The following is a 24,283-nucleotide window of genomic DNA, read 5'->3' as shown; positions in this document are numbered from 1 at the left end:
ATGGGAGAAATTAAATGACTCATTACCAATCTGGAAATGAAAAAAAAAAACAGGAATCCTCCAAATAAATTAGCAATGCCTTTAAAAAAAAAACTTTTATGTTCTTATCTTACTATCAAGGCTCATAATTCATAATTAGTTGCTTAACTTCTCTGGACTTCAGTTTCAGAAGAAGAAGAAAGAAGAAAGAAGGAGAAGGAGAAGGAGGAGGAGGAGGAGGAGGAAGGAGAAGAAGAAGAAGAAGAAGAAGAAGAAGAAGAAGAAGAAGAAGAAGAAGAGGAAGAAGAAGTAAAGGAAGAAGAAGAAGAAAGAAGAAGAAAGAAAGAAAGAAAAAAAGAAAGAAAGAAAGAAAGAAAGAAAGAAAGAAAGAAAGAAAGAAAGAAAGAAAGAAAGAAAGAAAGGAAGAAGTCCAACTAGATAATCTATGAGGTATCTTTCCATTTTAAATTTATAGTCCCATATTCTATGTCTTGATGACGTACCAGATGCATGAGATCAATGGATCATTTAACCTCTCTGTCCTCCATACAATTAATTCTCTAAGCTTCTGAGCTGTAGAATAGGTACTAATCTGTATCATAGAAATTTTCACAGAGAAAGTCCAAAACTAAAGAACTCACAGGTCCAACTCCCCCAAGTCTGCCCATACACCTTTGCTCCCCAAAACTGTTCTATAAAAAGCTTTGCATATTATTGTAATAATTTTATTTATTATTTCAACTTTACAATTATTGAATTGTTAAGTAAAAAATAGTATGTAGAAGAAAATGATAATGTTTGTATTAAAGTAAGCAGTGGAGTCAGAGACCAAGAATTCATTTTTAGGCTCTACTTGTGGGACTTTGAGGAAGTTAGGCAAGCTAAGGTACCTAGGAAGTATAGTGGATAAATAAAGCTTTGGTTCTGGAGTTAGGGATGCCTGCACAATTCAAATGCTATCTCAGAAACTTACTAACTGTGCAATTCTGAGCAAACTATTTAAACTCTCAGACCATTTCCTCATCTTTAGAATGAGCATAATTCTAACACCTGCATAATAGGGTGGGCAATTAGTTTTTGTTTTTGGTTTTTTTTTGGCGGGGCAATAGGGGTTAAGTGACTTTCCCAGGGTCACAGAGCTACTAAGTGTCAAGTGTCTGAGGCTGGATTTGAACTCAGGTCCTCCTGAATCCAGGACCGGTACTTTATCCACTGCACCACCTAGCCACCCCCTTAGGGTGGGCAATTAGGTGGCCCAGTGGATAGAACACTTGAAATCAGGAAGATTCAGCTTCCTGAGTTCAAATCTAGCCCTGGCACTCACTAGTTATGTGACTATGGACAATTCACTTAACCCTGTTAACCATAGTTTCCTCATCTATAAAATGAACTGGAGAAGGAAATGGCAAACTACTTTGCCAAGATAACTCCAAATGGGGTCATGAAGAGTCAGGCACAACTGAACAACATCAACTTATTAGGGTTGTTGTAGGTATCAAATAAGGTATTACACACATACACATATATACACACACATACATACATACATAAACATACATGTAATATGTATTATACATTTATAAAATATCACATATGTGTGTGGTAATATATAATTGTGCCTTACAAACATTTAAAATTATTAAAATGCTATCATCTCATTTGTCTATTATTATTATTATTATCACCCTGGTCTCATTTTATTTATTTCTAAAATGAGAAGATTGTTCTAAATGACCTCTAATATCCTTCCAGCTATAGAGTTATAATTTGATGAACCTATGAAATATAGGGGTCAGACTTGATGATCTCTAAGGTCCCTTTGTAACTCTGAATCTGTGATCTTATGCCTGTCATCTCCCAGGTAATATGACTGAAGTCAAGTTCTCATACACTGCTTCCCTCAAAGTTTCTACTTCTGGAGAGAGAACTCCACCTGCTGGTTTTGATTCCCTGTGTCCTCATGATTTCTAGCTGTCTTCCATGGGCTAAATTTACAATTTGTGTGCATGGTATGATTGCACTAATTGATGTTAAGTGATAAGACATTGAAGGTATTTATAGGTACACTGATAAGCACCAAACTAATTTTTCCAAAGAGAGGTGCCTCTCAGCTGGAAAAGTAAAATAGCTTTCACCCTGAGGAAAATGGATATCAATGCAATTTTATTCTTTTCCCATAACTTTAAACTTTAATTAAAGTTTTATTTGTTCTCTAATTATCAGGTGGATCTAAAGCTGACAGGAAACTTTGAAATTATTAGTTTGACTCTGTGATTTTGAAGATAAAGAAACTAAGGCCATAAGAGGTAAATCATTTGATAAAATAAAAAGTGAAACAGTGAAGCCCCTTCTCTGAGCCTAAGTTCTGTACTCTCCCCACTGCCCTATACCTATTTTCAAATCAAATCACTATCTCATACATACGAATCTTTGAATTTCTTGTTTAAACAAAGAATTGGGGAAAAATTAGATTCCCATTGACTAGGAGAAAGGCTAAACAAATTATTGTACATGGATGTAATGGCATATTACTATGTGTTAAAACATGAATATTATAAATACAGTAAAGCATGGAAGGACTTATATGAACTGATTCAGAGGGAAGTAAGCAGAGCCAATATAACAATATACACAATGACTACAACAATGTAAAGCAGTGGTATCAAACTCACATAGAAATTGGAGCTACTACATCCTGCCGCCTACCTATTGACTTAGTTTTATGTGATACTCCCTACTAATGTAAAGTAAATTACTTATGTATTATTTCATTTTTATTTATTTGTTAAATATTTTCCAACATTTTAATATGGTTCAATCCTCTTCCTCCACCTAATATGTTGTGGGCAAAGTGTTTGACACCTCTGATTTAATGATAACAATCACAAATCAAAAAGTGAATCTTACAAATTCACAAAAGGGCAGACATAGACCCAAAGAAGATTTATGAGAAGACACCTCTTCCACCATTTATGGACTGGGTATGGAAGAATGTGTGTGTTTTTAGTATATATATATATATATATATATATGTGTGTGTGTGTGTGTGTGTGTATATATATATATATGTATATATATATGTGTGTGTGTGTGTGTGTGTGTGTGTGTATAGTATATATATATGTGTGTGTGTGTGTGTGTGTGTGTATTGATCACTTCTGCTAATTGTTTTTTCCCTTGTTGCTATTTTTTTTCCGTTTAGTATTAAAAAAATTCTTTGTCATCTCGGATAGCTCTCTGGAAGTAGGGAGAGGAGGAATGCAGAGGGAAGTTTAGGCTATGTGAAAACAAAAGACATCAATAAAAACTTATTTTAAAAAAAATTAATATGGGGGCAGCTAGGTGGTGCAGTGGATAAAGCACCTACCATGGATTCAGGAGGACTTGAGTTCAAATCTGACCTCAGACACTTGACACTTACTAGCTGTGTGACCCTGAGCAAGTCACTTAACCCTCATGGCCCCACAAAAAAAAAATGAATATGACAAAAAACAGTGCATGGAATAACAACAACTCCATGAGAATTTTAATTGACAGAACAGCATAACTAGGTGAAGGAACCATTCAAAACTTGAGGGCAGATTTTCAAACTCTATTTACACAAGTTGAAACAAAATACTTCAATACTGAAAAAGAATAATTGGGGGGGAGGGGGCAGTTAGGTGGCACAGTGGATAAAGCACTGCCTGGATTCCAGAGAACCTGAGTTCAAATTTGGCCTCAGACACTTGATACTTTCTAGCTGTGTGACCCTGGGCAAGTCACTTAACCCTCATTGCCCTACAAAAAAAAATAATAATGTGAATGATTATTCTATTTACTGTTAAACAATACAATCCTTACTGATTTGGCAGAGCATGAAAGTAGGATCTATACTTCTTAGTTAAATTTGTAGTGAGAGGTCTGTCATATGAAGAAAGTGAATTTGGCCTCAATCAGAAGACCTTGCTTTGAATGCTGGCTCAACTATTTAAAAAGAAGTCCTTTGACCCATTTTTGAATATCAGATTTTCTATGCAATAATGATAACAACAGATCATATTTACATAGAGCTTTAAGGTTAACATAACATTTTTTAAAATCTTATTATAATCATATTATAAGTGTGTTACTGGATAGGCCACTTAACCTCCTGGGCCTTTGTTCGTCATCTTTAAATGAAAGGATTTGCGGGGCAGCTAGGTGGCACAGTTGGATAAATCATGGGCTCTGAATTCAGGAGGACCTGAGTTCAAACCCGACCTCAGACACTTGACACTAGCTGCATGACTCTGGGCAAGTCACTTAATCCAAATTGACCCGCAAAAATCAATGAATAAACAGATAAATGAATGAATGAATAAATAGATAAATAAATAAATTAAAATAAAATAAAAAATAAATGTTTAAATAAATGAATGAATGAATTAATGAATGAACGAATGAATGAACAAACAACCAAATAAATATAGCAATAATAAAATGAAAGGAAAAGATTGGAAAAATGATAAGGTTTTTTCCCAGCTCTAAAAATTCTATGATCCTATGTAACTTAACCTCTCTGAACCTTATTTCATCATCTATAAAAATGGAGATAATACATTTATAACCCACCTCACAGAGCTGTACAATAAAGTATTATAAAGAGAACAGCTTTCTTCCTATGTGTATATTTAAAGATCTGAATTGTTGATTACATGAATGAGGGACAGAACAGTGCAAAGCAAGAGTTGCTGTGGAAAGGTTATTGCATTTTAGAGGAGAAGGACATGAGTTCAAATATCAGCCTCAGTTATTTACTATTTGTGTGTCCCAGGTAATACAAGTTAGTTATTCTATCTGGGCCTCTGGTTCCTTATTTGCAAAATAAGGCAGTTAGACTATGTGACTTCTAAGGTCTTATCCAGCTCTGAAACTATGATTTATGAAGTAAATTAATTTTTAAAATGGATTTCAATACATTTTAATAGTAGCCTATTATAATTCTTTTAAATAAGCTCACATTCCTTGATTAGCTGGGTGAGAATCTCAAAGAATTGACTAAACTAAATATTTTGACATTCAATTCAATTGTAAAATTCTAACACTGATGAAAGTAGAGAGAACATTTATAAAACTAATTGCCATTATCTTTAACCAAGGGAAAACCTATTAAACAATAGATAGCAATAAGTAAACCACAAAATTCCATTGTGGATTGTTAAAAAGAGAAATATTATTTATTGATTTCTGAATTGTCACTTGTGTATATTATAGAGTCACAGAATGTTGGAGCTATGAGGGAGCTTTGAGATCCTGTAAATCAATCTCCCTCATTTTAAGTTAAGATTCCTAGAGGTTAAGTAGCTTGCTGGAGGTAACAAAGCTATTTATTAAGTGTAACTCAAATTCAAGATTTTTTAATGTCTGTATTACTCTTTCCACCATACCATTGTTTGCATTATATAGACTCACAGTTTTACTTTTCAATTATACTGCAGAGATGTTGAAAAAGACATAATTCCTGCTAAATATTATATATTCTTCCTATAACTAAAGTACTCATCAAGAAATTAAGTATTTTCTGAATTTCATTAACTCTTTTTGATTACTAGGTTTTCACTTAATGTAATAAAGTAGTACCTTCTACAACATACCATTGGCCTGAAAGATTTCATCTAGCTTATCAAACAGAATAATTGCAATAGCTTAGTTTCATCTGATTCTCAGTCAACAAGTAGTTATTATTAGAAGAATGGAGGTTACTATGATATTGGTAGTCACATTAAATTGCTTTCTTCATTCAATTGGGAAAGAGAAAAGCTATAGGTGACAGTTTAGTATTATAAATACTTTTAAAACATATCCATAAGCTTATAGTCATTTAAAAAGACAACTGGACCAGGATAGTTGAAAGTGTATTTATCTTTGAAAGAAAGATTGATGGCTTAAATTCTTTTTTTTAAATTTTCTTTTGAACTCCAGATGTGCTTCTTTTTTTGTGTGTATGTCCAATAAAAATTGAAAATTATCACAGAAATAACATGGTATATTGCAGGCAGAATATTTATTCTCTACTTATTTCTAAAGCACGACAAAGAGTAGAAATGAGAATTTTAGTATTTTATTTCATGTTTCTTTTTGTATCAAAATGAATTGAGATAATTGTATTTACTTGAAATAGGTTGGAATTCAATTTTAATGGTATTTTAATCAGCATTTCTGTCCTGATTATGACTTATTTATGTATCATTAAATACATTCATTCTTTAACTTTTGAAAAAAATTCATCTAGATTTAGATTTATGGAAATTGTAAATCAAAAGCATTAGTGCCCCCTAGTGGGCGAAAGAGCTTTGGAAAGCAGAGTTTAGTTACTAACTGAAAAACACATATACTCATATTAAATAAGTCTATATCTATACTTAGACAATTTATACTACATATATGCATAGGGATGCATAAATAAAATATACTTTACTAATTCCCCATAAAATTTCACATATAATATTGTATTTGTTTTAAACAAACTTATTTATTGCAAAATAGTTACCCACAACTAAGGAAAAATGTTAAGGAGTTGAATAATTTCCATATAATTTAAACTATTATGTATTTTAATGAATCCATAAAAATTTTTGAAGTTTGGTTTATTCTGGGTTTATTTTGAACCTAAAAAATGAAATAGTATTATGATTAGTTGCAGAAAATCAGAAAAGTATCAGGAAAGATCATTTGGGCACTTGATTTAATTCTAGTGTCTAAGGACCTTGCTTCAAATACTGGTTCTGGTATTTAATACCCTTGTAAACTTGGATAAGTCATCAATCTCTTTAGGCTTCTGTTCTTCCACTAAACTGAAAGAAATGTATTGCATGACTTCTAAGTTTTCTTCCAATCTTATATTTATTATCTTGTCATACATATGTATGGAAATCAATATTAAAAACAATTCATTGTCTTTCCCTCAAAACTTTCCTGTCTCCTGAACTTTTCTTTGTCATATTTCCAATTTCTGCCATTCCCAGGCTACATGTGCTGATTTCCCCTCACTCACACTCACCCTGTGTTGATTTACATTCATTCCACAAATGCAATCTGTTGTCCAACCCTGCTGCTTCTGCCTTCATGACATCTCTTCTATGATTCCCTTCTCTCCTTCACACAGCCAGCACCCCAGCATCAGCACCTCCCCCTAGACTATTGCAATAGCCTTCTGGATGAGCAGTCTCAAGTCTCCCTCCACTCCAATTTATCCTCCATCCAGTTGCCAAAGCAATTTTTTTTTTAAGGACAAGTCTTACTAAGTCACACTTTGCCCCCTTATACAAAAGGCTGTGTCTGGCATTTAAAATCATTTACAACCTGTTTCTTTCCTACCTTTTCAGTCCTCTTTAAATATTATATATTTCCATTTGCAAGACAACCCATCAAAATTGGATTCACTATTTATCATTTAAAACTCCGTCTCCCAACTCTGGTCAGCTAGGTGGATAGAATATCACTGAGGATAGAATGGCAGGCCTGGAGTCAGGAAGACTCATCTTCGTGAGTTCATATCTAGCCTCAGACATTTACTAGCTGTGTGACCCTGAGCAAGTCACTTAATACTCTTTGTCTCAGTTTCCTCGTCTGTAAAATGAGCTGGAGAAGGAAACAGCAAACCACTCCCATATCTTTGCCAAGAAAACCCCAAATGGGGTCAGGAAGAGTTGGACACAACTGAATAATAACTCCTTTTCTCAGCCCTTTCACTAGTTGTCCTCCATGCTTTGAACACTCTCCTTCCTTACTTCAACCCCTTGCTTTTCTGGGTTTCCTTTAAGACACAGCTCAAACTAACCATCTGCAGGACTAACCCCAACCCCCCTACAGAGACTCCATGCCTTCAATTACACTGTAGGTATCATGCAGGTACATAGTTATTTGTATGTTATTTGTTATTTTTGTTCAGTCATTTCAGTTGTTTTTGACTCCAGGCCCAGCACTCTATCAACTGTACCACCTAGCTGACACATATTATCTACTCTCATTAAAATGTTAGTTCCTTGAGGGAACAAGTTTTTTTGTTTTTTGTTTTTCTTTGCATCTCCTGCCTTTAGCACAGTGCCCAACACACAGTGAGTATTTAACAAATGCTTGTTGACTGACTTACTAGGAAGGAGGGTATAAATATATCACAAAATTTCCCATTGCAGATATAAATGAGCAGCTAAAATTGATTTTTAATTTGTAACAATCCCTGGCAAATGAGTGACTGGTCACAAACAACAGCAACAACAAACATACATGCAAACAAAGAAAAAAAAATAAGAAAATAAACAACAACAACTGGGCTTTCTGGTTCTTTCCATTTTGGAAGAGAAGAAATTTCCATGAGAGTAGATCTTGGGCAAGTGGGTAAGGTCAGAGTTCGGGTTTTTTGGGTTGTGTGTCAGTAAGAGTTTTCAGGAATGACTCACCAAGAGAATGAGGGGAGAAGATGTGATTATCCCATAACAGTGGCATGATATAGGAATGGGAGTTGGTGGATGCCACATCTACAATTCCTTTCTGTAAGACTATATGACTTTTAATGGAGGTACTGGGAGGTTCCAGGAGATGCCTGTGAGCTTGTCTTCCCCAAGAGCAGGATCACAGAGAGAAATAAATCAAGTGGGGAGAAACAAAGTACTGGCCCTACCCTGCTTCAGTCATACTTCCGGTTGTGTTTTCATATATTTATTCTCTTCAAAAATATATTTGCTGGATTTAAAATAGTTTTTGATAAACACATATGTTCAAGTCCATCCTTATGTTACTGAATGTGCTGCATGGGGACCCAATGGGAGCCATGCAAAAAACTGTGATGTTTCCTGGAATGAGGATGAGAGCTCAACCTTGAGCCCACTGTAGAGAGTTTTGCTCTCTAACTGGGGACATGAACATGAGACATTCCATAAAACCACCCTTCTAAGGGTAGAATCATTATAATATCAGGTCTTATTGGATAACTCTATCTCATAGATGTAAGAGTTACAAATGTATGAATTTTCTTCCTGATCACGTACGAAAACAGGGATGCCTATGTTAATAGTAAGTTTGAAATAGATCAACTTGTCATTTTGTCAATAATTCAATAAGACAAACATTGCCTTTCTTCTTCTCCTAAGGATTAATGAAGTTACTTATATAGTTTTGCTCAAATTGACTTTAAAGCCTAATGGCAGGAAATAAATAGTATGGGAATTTATTGTGATTCGGGGACCCTGACTTTGGGCTGAGATTAAAAAGCCTTAGGCCCTCAGGGGGTTTTTCTGTGTAAGGGGGGCTGGGACCCCTCCCCCTCCGCTGCAGCCGAGCTGAAAAGCCCCATGGGCCTTACAGGATGCTAAGTCCAAGGGCTAGGGAAAGCCCCAACTCCTTCCGCCCTGAGGGGAGCTGCCCCAGAGATCCCAGGCTTGTCCTGCCAGGGCTTGGGCACAGCCCTTGTGGATTTCCCAGGCACACAGCATGGGGTACGATCTGCTCGAGCCCTGGGTGTGGTATGCACGGCAGACTCGAGCCCCCACCTCCGCCCAGCCGTAGCATGGCCGGTGGATTAGCTTGGCATATGGGGGGGGTGCAGGGAGCCCCAGGTTTGAGGGGAGAAAAGGAAGATATATAGATATATACCGGGGAGTTAGACAGTAAGAGAGGACAGACAGACAGAAAGAGGTCGCTGGAGTACGCAGGAAGATGACGCAAGGAGAAGAAAATCCATTCATCACTATGGCTGACAGAGACTGAGAAAGAGCTAGAAAGAAGGTAGAGACACTGAGGGAAGTGGACAGACAGAGGAAGGAGTGGTGAGAGAAGAAGTGCTTGCCGGGTCATTGTTAAGGAGGCATAACAGCAGGCCACAGTGGCAGCGGCCAGCATACCCATAGGTGAGAGGTGGCAGAAAGTTTAAAGGCTAACAGGTTGTATTGTAAGTTTGTTATCCTTATTTCTACATTTTACTCTAAGTCTATTCACCTAAATAAACCCCATATTTGCTTTAATTAATATAGGCATTTTAATCTTTTTTTTCTTATCAGACAGAGAGGCAGTGGGGAAAATATGGCCCATATTGTATTAATAGCAGTCAGATAGCCAGCCACTCAAAAGTCAACAGATTAGGCCCCCATATTAGGGCCCAAGTTAGCTAAAATATTCTTACAATAGCATGATTCTATAATGGATTTCCTCAATAGGAGAATTCTCCTCCAAACAGCACCACCCTTAGCTTTTTCCCATTTTCCCCATATTAATATTGAGCTGATGAGCACCTTATCTTCATCACTAAGTCTGGGAAGGCAGGGAGCCAATGTAATGATAAACTTAAGCCACTACTTATCCTGTCTTCCCTTCCTTCTTTTGTTTAGACCTGGTCCTATGATTTTATGAGAATAGGGAAGTCTGGGCATTAAATTCCTTTAGAACCCCAATTCAGACCAACAACTACTTTTCTTAAATAATCCATCCCCAGAAAAAAGCAGGTTCAGCTGTGCACTCAGCTGAGGCTCTGGGGCAGCATCAGGGCCCCACAGATGACGCAGGTGACTGGAGCAGTGAAGAACCTGAGGAAAAGTCTGAAGACTTTGGGTCAGACCCAAAAGACTTCCTACCTGCCTTTGAACCAGGACCCTTAGCAAGAAGAAGTAGAGCTGGCACCAGTGGGAGGTTTTGAAGATGTTGTCACTGAAATTCGGGAACGCATCTAGGCCCTGGGGCTGCACCTGTCTCATCCTTCTGTGGAGAGTGAAGATGAGGAAAAGGAGGGAGATGGAGCACTATACAGCAGAAGTTCCATACCCATGGACCTGGAACATATGGAGTTGGTGAAACATGTAATGGCTGGAATACGACTGCCTGGCCCAGGAGTCCTGGCTTGAGTCCAGGAGATCTCAGATGCCCAGTGGGAGGTCTTCAGGCTCAACATGTAATCTGTACATGGCAGTGACTACCACTGAGAAGAGACCCATTTCTTTTGTCCCTAATTCCAGACCTAGTACCACCTTGATGCACAACTGGATAACTTCCAGGTCACAAATTGCTTGTTCTTCTTATTCCCCTCTGCATCACAGGCAAACTCAGACTTCTCTCCAGAGATCTACTTTATTTAAATCTGTACATATGAGAACATCTGCCCAAGACCAAGCCACCTTACCGCATAACACTTTGCAGAGAATAAAGCACTCTATGTGCAAGCCAAATTTTTAAAATTTAAATAAGTGTCCAGGGGCACGGTAAAGATTAGTGACATGTCCACTGACCAAAAATCATTATGTGTTAGAGACAGGAATGGAAAATAAATCTAATCTATACCAAGATATGGCTAAAGTTTCAGAAATTTGGCATGTATCCTTGGAATCTAAGCAATCAATAGGACATTGCTAACATATATGGGATAATAAATAAATGTAATGACATCTAACAAGCATTTTAAATATTTACTATCCAATCTTTAATAACTTTAAAATTTAATAATATGTATGTATTTATGTATGTATATGTATGTATGTATGTATGTGTGTATGCTTCTTCTAGTATAGGGACCTTTCGGTTAATACTTTAACACTACCTAGTAAAATTTTAAGACCTTATGGTATTTCATCTGAGAAACTCAGAGACCAAGACAGAGAAACACAGAGAAAGACACACACACACACACACTCACACTCACACACACACACAGAAATAAAGGCAGAAACAGACAGAATGACACAGGAGACAGAGACAAAGAGAGTCTGAATAATCTCTAATTTATCTCACAGGCCAAATTTTGGATAAATTTGTAATATTGGTAAAATCCATAGTTACAGGTGGAGAAGGAAAGAAAGGATCAAGTATTTGGGGACAGAAAATGGAAAAATGTGGTAGGCATAGCTATAACTATCAATTGTAATACCTTGGGTAAACTTCTAAAAATGTTCTGGAAACATATCTAGACTTTGGGACAATTAACAAATGTCATTCAAGTTCAAATTAGAAAATCCATAAAGAAAGAGATTAAATGATTTTCTTTGCCTAGAGTCATAAAAAGTCTCTGGCAATCTCAAAAATGGAATGATCATCAATGCATATCACAAACTTCTAAAAGTCAAAACCCACAATCCTACTACAGTTTGGACATTTTGGAAATGGAGAATTATCCAGTTCATCCACATGTGTTTTATTATAGGGATACAATCCGAAGAATATAATGAAGGACAAAATGACCTAGGGAAGATTCACCATTTGGTATATAATTAAATGTTTCATTTGTTCATGGAATAAGGGCAGAGGTAATTTATTTCTCAACCTGAGGTTTATTTTAATTTCTGATGAATATGTAATAGTTCAGTTTAAGTATGCCATACCTCTCCCTTAACATGTGTGTATATGAATTTGTACTGGCAAAGGAACAAATGGGAAATGTGCAGAAGGCAAAAATTCATTTCCTAGTAACTTGGTCATAACAGTGCAAAGGATTAGAAAATGACAATACTTACAATGACAAATATAGCAATGTAAATGGGAAAATAACCACCTGACAGGAAAGAATGATCAGGTAGTATGTCATACAATATTTTTTAGCCTTTAATCTTTAATTCACACTGGCTTAGTTCCGTAATAATTTTGATTGGCATTTTTATAATATCCCCTAATGTTACATGTTAATCACCTTGCCTCTCAAAGTACTTAAAGGTTTAGATTTGGATATGAAATATTATAAACTTGTAATGCTTCTTGTGAAACTTAATTATATTTTCAACTCTTAAAGATCTTGTGTGTTCCTTCCCTTTCAGGTTTAGTAGAATTATAATAAGAATGTCACACTGAGTTTAAACATTATATAAACTTGTTATTTTGCTAGGCTTTCTTGGAATATTCAACTACAGGTATAATTTTCATCTAAACTTCTTTTGTAAATACACTGCCAAAGAACCTAGATATAAACCCAATTTCCTCCTTTCTCTTGTATTTTTTTTTTTGAGGTAGCAATACTTGCACCAGAAAGAATAATATCAACAGGAAACAACTTGATATTTTTGCCACTTTTTTTTTTACTAAATTGATGATTTCATCAAGTGAGATGCATATCTGTTCTGCAATTCATTGTCTTAGTGCATTGCCTGGGGCATACTGAGAGATTAATTTTCCCATATACCACAATGGGAAAACCCCTCAGAGTAGGGACAAGCTATTAAAGATCCTAGACTTTGTTTAACTGATTGAGCTAAAAGAATACACATTGCTGTAAGGCCCAACAAAACAGTGCTTTTAGGAGAGCAGACTGTGGAGAAGAGGTCTCACCCAGAAAGTAAGCTTTGGGACAGAATTGATCTAAAACCAAAGATATAAAGGCCTATGAACTAGTCATGGTGATCTTAATGAAAGGAGTTTCTTTATGTGTCACTCTTCTAATTGCAAGCTCACCCTTCTGAGTTTGTGCCCTTTCTTCCCCTGGGGACTTTGTAAAAATTGTTAGGAGAGGGTAACCAGAATTTTATACTTGGGCAGTTATATCATTAATGTTCTTGCTTTATACTCTATTTAGCAAATGTTTCATGACTAAGAGTTAATGATACCATCTTGGCTGATTTATTTAAATGGAGAGCACACCAGCAGAGGCTTAGCAGCCAAAGCTGTGAGGAGTAGACATATAGTTTTCCCACAACCCACTCTGGGAGTGAGTTGCAGAAGTGTACTAGCTACCCCAATTTAGGAAAACCCCTTTACCTGCCAATGATAGTACATTTGGGATAAGCAGGCTAGCCCAGAGGAAGAAAGTGAAGTGGGGTGGGGCGGGGAAGTGTCTATCCACATGTGCTATATCATACATATTCTATGCCCATACTACCTTAGGAGAGTTTTCCAGTAGCATTTCATCTGATAAAGATCTTAACTTTCTGTATAATTGCAAGCCTACAATGTCATCTATTGATTTTTTTAAAAAAAGCAAATGTGGTTTTAGGCTATTTTAATTGGTATTTAATACTCCAAACAGAAAAGATAATTTTTCTTCTGCCCTAATTAACCTGAAGCAGATAGAGGTTAAGTGACTTATTCAGGGCTACCTATCTTGTAGTAAGTGTCTGAGGCCAAGCTTTGAACTAAGGTCTTCCTGACTCCATGTTCAACACTATCATATAGTTGTTATATAGATGAAGAAGAAGAATTGTCTTTCAGGAATGATCAGACTTATAGCTCATTGTGTATAATTATTAGCATCACATTTTCAGGGACATTGAAAAATTAAAAAGAATACAGGGTAGGGTTAAGAGGATGAAATTCTTCCTGATAGATTGATCCATCCAGAGTTTCTTGACAAAGAAAAAACTAGAAGACATTCTCAGCTCCCTAAATGTGCTTCCAGACATCTTGGCATCTTTTCTAGCTTCGATAGACTGAGCATCATCAGAAATCCTGGCAGTAGCTACTCCAGACCTGTTATTTGATGATACTTGTGCTCTGGAACCAAACATGCAAGAAGCTAAGCAGTTTTCCATGGATCATTTACAAAGAGGAAGTCCTGAAAAAACTGAATCTTTCCCAGAAAAATATCACACAGAGCCTCAGGTTTTCTCTATGGATCTGGAGCCAAAACCTAGAACCAAGTTTTGATATTTTAAAAGCATAATGTCCAATGATTCATTGCTCCACAATGAACAAATGATGAAATGAATAAAAAAGTATTTATCAAGCTATTCCAATGAAGAAGGAATTTTGCTATGCAATAGTCAATCAAGACAGCCTCTCCTCTAGAGATGTTCACATTCTAATGGGTGAGACAAAACAAATAGAAAGTTCTAGCCATACTTTCAGAACCTTGTTTGGACAAAAATTTAAATTTTGTGTCAATTTTGTATTAAGTTCCTAAACTAAAACTGTACAATAAGCATGGTGCTATCTAGTCTCTTGGATGGATATTTCATGCCTAGATTTATAATAGGCATCCAATTTATTTCCATGAGACTTTCATCTATGTTACGAAGGAGACCTAAGGAAAATTAAATGGTTATAGTGTCATTGAGCATGAGGCTTCAAAATGTACTGAATGTGCTTAATGTGAAACAATGTTCATGCCAACGTAATTCTGCTAAAATGAATGTATTCTCTGGACAGGTGGCAGTAGGAAACTTGACAGATTTTTGGATATTTAAGCTTATACAGAGTAGATCAAAATGGGACAAAATGGGTAAGATTTTTCTTACTAAACACAATCGCAGAAAAAGGTGAGTTGGACTGTCTCCTTTGGAGGCTTTTCACAAATAATGATAATCTGTTAGTAATAGTCACACTATTATCTATGGTAATTCAACATTATATATCATCTATACACCATGTACTGTACAAGTGCTAAAAGTAATAAATGATAGTGATGATGATAATCATTTTAATAATAATAATACTACTAATAAAATAGCTTCTCCTTTCAAGGAGCTAATATACTATATAGCATATAGTACTATCAATGATAAGAAGCTACCTGATTGAAGTATCAATGTCTTTAACAATATTATGCTACCAGTCAAACCATATAATTGACTATGCTTTTGTCCTTTCCCAAATCTTCCATGACTCCACCTTCTCAACACTTTCAGATGAAATTTGAGGCCATTTAACTAGAGATCCCTTCTATCCCCTCCCCAGTTCACATCACATGCATTCTTTCTTCCACTGTTTCCACTCATTTTTCACAAGAAGAAGTGGCCTTGGGGGCAGCTAGGTGGCACAGTGGATAGAGTACGGGCCCTGGGGTCAGGAGTACCTGAGTTCAAATCTGACATCAGACACTTAACACTTACTAGCTGTGTGACCCTGGGCAAGTCACTTAACGCCAATTGCCTCACCAAAAAAAAAAAAAAAAAGAAGAAAAAAAAAGAAAAAAGAAGGGGTGGCCTTTCTCCTTGTCAAGGTTAAAACTTCTACATGTACAAAGGGTCCCATTCCATCCCATTTTCTTCAAAAGATTACCCTCTCTATTATTCCCACTCTCACTCATTTTCAATTTCTTCTTCTCTATTGGCTACTTCTCTACTATCTATAAACATACCCATGTCTCCTTAATCCTCAAAACACCCTCACTTGATCCATGCATCCTTTTTTAGCTATTACCCCACTTCTTCCTTTTACAGCTAAACTTCTTGAGAAGCCCATATATAATAGGATAATAGGTAGCTATACTTCCTTTCCTTTCACTCTCTTCTTAATTCTATCCAGGCTGGCTTTCTACCTCATCATTGATGCAACACTGCTTTCTCAAAAGTTACTAATGATCTTTTCATTGGCAAATCTAATAGAATTTCTTCAATCTTCATCACTCTCAACCTCTATGAAGTTTTTGACATTATCTTCACCTTTTTCTCATTGATATTTCGCCTATGTATCTTATGACTCCTCTGGCTACTTTGTTATTACTAGTTGGGTGACCTGAGCAAGTCACTTAATGCCAATTACTTTAAACAATCAGTCCATTTCAAGTTGTCCTGATATGTATATATATATATATATATATATATATATATATATATATATATATATTGCCACTGGACTAAGATGGCTCTGAGGGGAGAGGTTGGTGAGCTCACACAGCCTTCCCTCACTTAAATCCAATTTAGTGCAAGTCACGACATCACCCCAATGTCCTTGTCCTCTTTGAGAACAAAGGACAAACAACAACATCCCCGCCATATCTAATCTGTTTTGCTTTCTTAAGGTCTCTTACGTATGCCCCCCTTTTTTTCCCTTTGATTCTTCCTCCATCTTGGTACAGAGCATCATCTCCTCATGCCTGGGCTATTGTAATAGCCAATTGGTGAGTGTCCCTGCCACAAGTCTCTCCCCATTCAAGTATATCCTCCATTCAGTTGTCAAAGTGATCTATCTTCCCAAAGTGCAAGTCTTACCATGTCACCCTCCTGCTCAGTACACTGTAGTAGCTCCTTATCACCTCTAGGATTAAATATAAAATCCTGTTTGGCATTCAAAGCCTTTCATAACTTGCCTTCTCCCTACCTTTCTAGTCTCCTTATATCTTACCCCCATGTATTTTGCAATCCAGTGACACTGGAGTTTTTGCTGTTCATGAAACAAGACAACCAAAATACTTCAGGTATTTTCAATGGCTGTTCCCCATGCCCAGAATTCATTCATTCATTCATTCATTCATTCATTCATTCATTCATCTCTCTCTCTCTCTCTCTCTCTCTCTCTCTCTCTCTCTCTCTCTCTCTCTCTCTCTCTCTCTCTCCCCCTCCCTCCCTCCTGGCTCCCTCCTGGCTCCTTAGTTTCCTTTAAGTATCACCCAAGATCCTTCTTTTGCAGGAAATCTTTTCCTATTCCCTCTTAATTCTAGTGCCTTCCCTCTGTTAATTATTTCCAATTGATACTGTATCTAATTTGTATATAATTGTTTTCATGTTTCTTCCAATTAGACCATGATATCCTTGAGAGCAAGGGCTGTCTTTTAATTTTATTTGTATCCCTGGTGCTTAGCATATTGCCTGGCACATAGTAGGCATTTGATAAATGTTTATTGACTTACCCACATAGAACTTGCAAGTGAGTTAAGTACAATGAAAAGTTCACTAGCTCTGGAGTCAGAGGACCTGGATTCAAACCTCACCTTTCATACTACCTGTATGACCTGAGGTAAAGTCACTTAATATAACTTAGCCTCATTTCTCATCCATCTGTTAAGGGCTAAAATTCTAGCTAGTCTGTCTAAAATATCTAATGAGTGGTCGCCAATAAATTATAAGCTTTAGCAAGAGTTAGACTTTTAAGCATTTATTAAGGAGAATAAGAATTTGGTAAAGAGAGAGAGAAAGGCCTAGATTCCTATCTATTAAAGGGAGAGCACATTTCTAGCTCCCTTCTCCGCCAGCGTCCTCAGGAAAGAGCCCGAGACTGAGCGCCAGTCTCTTCCTTCCTCCTCCCACTAGCCCGCGTCACTTCCTGACTCCTGGTCTTGCCCTCAAAGACCTTCGCTTCATGGGCAGAACTCTTCTACAGTAAGTCTCCAGCAGGTGGCGTCATTCCAATCATTACACATCTGATGAGAAGATTGGAGTAGGTGGTCTCCTAGGTCCCTATTAACCCTAAATCTATTATCCTATGAACTAAAAACAGACTAGGTTGAAGTATTTTTAAATACTTGTTCATAGTATTAGGAACTCAATAAATACTTGTGGGAGAAATAGAGAAAGGAGTAAAGAGAAGAGGGTAGGAGGAAGAAGGAGAAATAAAGATTATTAAGAAGTAGCAACATACTGATCAGTCTGGCATGTAGCTCAGAAAGTAAGACTCCTTCGGAGTAAAGTCATTAGACAGAAGGTAAACTAAGGCAGAGCTATGAACTGGAGACTATAAAAAATTGCAACAAATTTAAACTTAAAGGGGAATATATTTCTCCTGGAAGAGAAATACTAAATCTGAATAACAAATAGAAAAACATTGCAATACTATGTATTTTGTTCAGAAGAGCCCATTAGGGTCCAGCAATACTACCTCAGCAATAATTTTCATGAAGGGAAATTGAATTCAGTTTGGGTTTACTAAAGAGCTTAGGTAGCTATACAAAAGGCCAAAGCTTCTTAAACTGTGAGTCATTATCCCATATGGGGTCTGAATTTGGGAGTCCCCCCAAATTTGGAAGTAAATGTTTGATTTGTATACCAATAGTGTAAGATGATCTGCTGGGAAGCATGTGGTTAATTTCAGCAAGGCAATGGTCCAATGTAACCCTGATTTGTATACCTATTTTATATTACCTATATGACTGGGGTCACATAAATATTTCTCAGGTGAAAAGGGGTTGGGAGTGAAACAAGTTTAAGAAGCCCTGCAAAACTCTACTTAATGTAAATCAACCAGAGGTTAGGATCCTTCTAAATTCTCAGTATTGGAATTAAGGTGCATCCTAAGAAAGACATCAGTTTTAAATATAACTAATGTATGATTAAGCTATAATATTAGAAATTGTTATATGTCTATTATAACAGTACGATTATACACACAAATAAAGATACAGATATATAATGTGAGGGTAAATGTTTTCAGTAACTAAGGACTATCAAAAATGAGAGCTGGAGAATAAGAATATGTGACTATTTCTCTAAGACTAAAAAAAGGGATAGAGACTATAGCTGGGCACTGGAAATTAGAATTCTCTAGTCGACTGTAGATAAATTTCCAATATCTAGCACAACACACAGACAATATCACAAGAAACAGACCAACTATATTTTGCTTCGATAATTGCAACTTTTAACCTTTCTTAGTCACTATTGATAGCAGGAAGAAGGTGACCTGAAAAGTGGACCTTAGCATTCCTGTTGTGGAAAAGTGTCTTGGTTGTTCAAAAGAATTGAATGCAGATTAATGCATTCTCACCTTATATTATGTGAATTTTGTTGGGATGAAGCAGTTCCTCAAAAATCTGATCATTCCCAGTCAGATTAAGAGAGCCAGTTGACTTTTCTCCCTTTTCCAACTCTGATCTGACAAAATGAAGGCAGTTTCCTATTTTCAAAACTATACTAATTTAATTTATTTGGCAATTTGAAAATGTAAAAAAATGAATAATATCATACATTTCATAAACATTTGATTTTGGAAGATAATTTTGATTACAACCTATAGTTAGCAAAAGTTGGAATGACTGAAATCTTTTTTTTTCCTGTATAAAAACGCAATAGAAGCATGTGGATCACAGAGCCTACAGAAAAATTAGAAAGCAGCAGGTGTTTATGATCTGTGAAGTAGAGTCTTTGTTTGTGCTGCTTTGTCAGATTAGACTATCTGCCTATTGGGGAAGCAGGAAAATGGTGGATAAGAATTGCACACTCATGGTGACTGTGTGGTTGTATTGGGTTTTTCCCTATTAGCTTGGGAGTTGCCTCCTGACCGCAGATGTGCAATGGTGCGATGCTGATGAGTTCTAACAATCATTGTATCAAAGCTAAACATCAGGTTCTTATTAGAGTTTACATGGTTGAGTGTATTTAGGCATTTGCTAAAATTCATGCTGAGGATTATGAGACCATTGGGAAATATGAGGATGCGTAGGAGATAGTAAAATCAAAGGATGTGCATACCCAAAAGTTAAGTGGAACCATGAAATTAATTTAAGATGTTTTCATTAAATGACCTTGAGTCAGTGTGATCAGAATCACAACTAACAATGGGTTGATTCATTTTTGTGCAAGGCAAATTCAAGTGATTTTTTAAAATTTTAATTTTTTAGAGAGTAACCACTCTCAAGGAAGGTTAGGTAGTTCAGTTGCTAAAACACCGGACCTGTATACTTACTAGGAAAAGGAGGAAGGAAAGGAATTAACATTTATTAAGCACCTATATCATTAAGCACTGTATGCTAGGCACTGTGCTAAGCACTTTATAAATATTTCTCATTTTATTTTCACAACATTCCTGTGAGGTAGTCCATATCATGATCCCCATTTTAGAGTTGAGAAAACTAAGGTACATAGAGGTAAGTGACTTCTCCAGGGTCACAAAGCTAGTAGTTGTGTGAGGCTGGATTTGAACTTAGGTCTTCTGACTCCAGACCCAGAGCACTATTCACTGTGCTACTTACCTACCTCAACTTATTATCTAACTTTAGGTAAGCCATTTATCTTATGTCAGCCTGAGTTTCTCTATCTGTAAATTTGAGGTAATAGGACATACTTCTGGGGCAGCTAGGTAGCACAGTGGATAAAGCACCAGCCCTGGATTTAGGAGGACCTGAATTCAAATCTGAGCTCAGACACTTGACACTTACTAGCTGTGTGACCCTGGGCAAGTCACTTAACCCTCATTGCCCTGCTCCCCACCCCCCCCAAAAAGAACATACTTTCCAATGTTGTTGTGAGGAGAAAATTAATAGTATTTATAAAGCATTTTGCAAAACTTAAAAGTCTATAAAATGATATGATTATTATTGTTATTGAAAATATTGGGATTTTCAATAGATTACTAAAGTATTCTGATGCCTCAGTTAAATGTAAGCTTTGATCGATGCTACCTAACTGTGAAAAGGCTTTTAGCACAGGGCCTGCCTTTCAGTTCATAGAATGACTATATCCCAAAGGCCAGCCAAATTCAGTTTGGAGAATTGCTTCACCAAATTGGCCCTGGGGTGACTAATTTGGGGGCTTTAGCAACTTTTGAAGATCAACTTCTCAGTTGTAAGGAACATGTAACATATGATGGCTATGATACCACTAATGATTACAGAATCCCATATAATAGAAGAGAAGTAGGGGGAGGAGATAAGGAGATGTGTTAAAAAAAAAAAGAGGGGGAGGCAAAAATAGGTAGAAGCTCACGTTAGATAAGGTTAAAAAAACCCAACAGACTATTCTATATGGGAACACTAATTAATGCATCGATTACTACAATAATGACTATAACCTCCTGCCTATTCTTGCAGATTCCTTCTGTTATTCAGGGATCTCTAAAAAAAAGGACTTTGCAATACTTTACAGCATCTTTTATTGGGACCAGTCTTTCAATTTACAGTTAAAAGCAGTATGTTTTTAATATTGTTAATTTGCCCATATAAAGATATTTCAAAAAGGACTTATACGTTTTCATTTCTATATCCTCTTGGAATTATATTTTTGTTAAAAAATATTTACAATTTTATATACTTTCCTATTATGCTAAAAGGATTAGTTATTTAATTTAAGAATCAATATATCCCACATAAATGGGCACTACCCAATGTCTCTGCCATGTTTAAATTTTAAAAGCTGTATAAATAATCAAGCAAATAGAGTATACCTTATACTTACCTTATAGAAACAAATTTATTAAAATATATAAACAAATTATTAAATCAAAAATTCTATTGACCATGCCTTCATAATGAATACTTTGATTCTCTGTCACAGGCCAAAATTTGAACACTGACATTTTTTGGTATAATTATTTCATTTTCAATCAATGTCTCTTAGAAATCTTAATTTCTCTCCTTAAATAATGTTGAAACTCACTTATTTTGCACATTCTGGGTGTTTTTCTTGCTGTATGTCTAAAGTTATTTTTCTTTGGCCTGTAAGAATGTTTTCATAGTGGTTTACACAATATTCCATTTAGAAAAAAATGAATAGGGAATTGTATTCTATTAGCAAGAGGCAAAGATTATGTAAGCATCAGGCTATCCAGGGCACATGTTTTGAGTGAATGAAAATGTCTAATGATGAATATGAGGAGTAGTGTAAATTATCCTTCAAGTCAGGGAAAAGCTCTATAAGTAACCTCACACCCACCACTTAGAATAGATTAATTGCCCTCTTCTACTGACTATAACTTTCTCTGTTCTCCCTGAATACTTCATCACCCTGTTCCCTATCCTTTTCTCTACAAGTAAGCTGAAATCTGATTCACTTATATTTTATTCACACATGGTTTTATACATTATTTCCATGCTCTCCTTCCTAATTAGTATCTCATTTCAAATTCTTTTTTTTCTTTCTTTCTTTTTTTTTTTGCAGGGCAATGGGGGTTAAGTGACTTGCCCAAGGTCACACAGCTAGTAAGTGTCAAGTGTCTGAGACCGGATTTGAACTCAGGTCCTCCTGAATCCAGGGCCGGTGTTTTATCCATTGTGCCACCTAACTGCCCCCTCATTTCAAATTCTTGAAGAAAATTCTGCCTTAAAAAATAGCAGTAATAACTGAAGCTATCTTAAGACAATATGAAACAAACAACCAACTTACTGCATCTGACATATTTCATGCTGCATTGAAACTTCAGTATAAACTAGTCTTCAATATAATTTCTGCATAACTGTATCATCTTGTATGCACTTCATTTAGAATCAGAGGAACTGGGTTTAAATCCTGACTTTGTTCATTTTTACCTGTGTGATCTTGGGTAAGATACTTAACTTATCTGGGCCTCTGTTTCTTCTATGACCTGGATATCTTTAAGGTTCCTCTAATTCTAAATCTATGATTCTATGATAATGCTCACATCATCTATTTTAAATGACTCAACATTCCATAAGTCTACTTGCACAAGAAATTTAGAAAGTTTTATTATATTTGGCAAGGAAAATAATAATGGCAGCCTACCATCTACCAAGACATCCTCTATATTAATATAGTGTTGGCATCTTTTCTATACCCCTTTTTCTTAAATGCACAAATAAACAAGCCCATTATTGTCAGCAACATGGGCCAACAGAAAGTCATACTTTGGTTTGAGGACCTTTTTCAATGGGGGATCCTGAGTCATTAATGGGATATTTGAACTGAACTTTTTAACCTTTGCAAACATGGCCTGATCTCCAGGGAATCCCCTGGAAAAGAGAGAGGGGGATGTTGAAAACATCTTGGACTTTCACTATTTCAAGTACCATGCCAATAGAGAGAAGTCTATATTAAGAACCTCATTTCTGAGGGAAAATATGAGAGTTGATAAGCATTGCAGAGATAGACAAATTGTTATACGGGATAACAGAGAGAAATGGAAATGATATACAAGCTGACAATGACAGAGTGAGAGAGTTGAGAACAAGGAGTGAATGGGGAGGAAAAGGTTGAGAAGGGGAGAATAAAAAAGAAGAGAAATAAAGAAAGTTCTTAACACTTTCCCCAGATATTCTCTCTCTTTGTGCTGGATAAAGTGGGGGAAACACCTGGCGGTGGGATCAGATCCTATGAGATATCAATCTATATTCAGAGTTGAGAAATTAGACAACTTCCTGGCAAAAATCCTGAAATCAGAAAATTTCCTAGCACAATGGATCACACTCATCTCTGCCCCCCCTTAAATTGAGCATAGAATAGGTTAGGGAGAATTCTATCTTTCCAAATGTCCCTTAAACAGAGCTAGGATTATATTCTATCCTTCTCATAGCACCATTCTCTTTGTACAAGAGGACAGTCCTACAAATACTTAAGTACTTAAGAGGTCATCCTAGAGAAGTCAATATGTTCTTAAGCTCCATTGCTAGCCATAATTACCTTTGACAGCTCCATTTCTAAGTGTGAGAGAAAATGAAAGAGAACCTAGAGATGTAAATATGTGATAATCAGTTGTAAATAAATCATTATGGTGAGAAAGCTCAAATTAATTAATAAAAACTAAGCAAAAAATATGTAGTATAAACCATGATTTATACTTTATGGGGCTAGTCATCCTTGCCATCTTGCTATCCACAGTATGACATCCATATTTCTTACCACCAGGGATAGTACCTTTATGCTGAAAAAAAAATGTGCCCCACCTCCACTCCCATGTAAAGGAGTTAATTAATTTAGATTTAAAACTCTTGCCTTCACAGAGCTGTCTTGATTGGTGAGTGAATGAACACAAACTCAGTCAGTCTAGAATATCCAGCTAA

General features: G+C 36.1%; 1 protein-coding gene across 5 annotated transcripts in view; it reads right to left on the bottom strand.

Moving 5' to 3' along the window:
• Window positions 1–24,283, bottom strand: part of C1H8orf34 (chromosome 1 C8orf34 homolog) — a 457,453-nt gene that overhangs the window by 227,684 nt on the left and 205,486 nt on the right. The gene's annotated exons all lie outside the window — the stretch shown is intronic.

The sequence above is a fragment of the Dromiciops gliroides genome, chromosome 1, assembly GCF_019393635.1.
Source record: "Dromiciops gliroides isolate mDroGli1 chromosome 1, mDroGli1.pri, whole genome shotgun sequence".
NCBI classification, from domain to species: Eukaryota; Metazoa; Chordata; class Mammalia; order Microbiotheria; family Microbiotheriidae; genus Dromiciops; species Dromiciops gliroides.
Note: the sequence above shows the minus strand (reverse complement) of the source record. Positions and strands in the feature narration are given on the sequence as shown.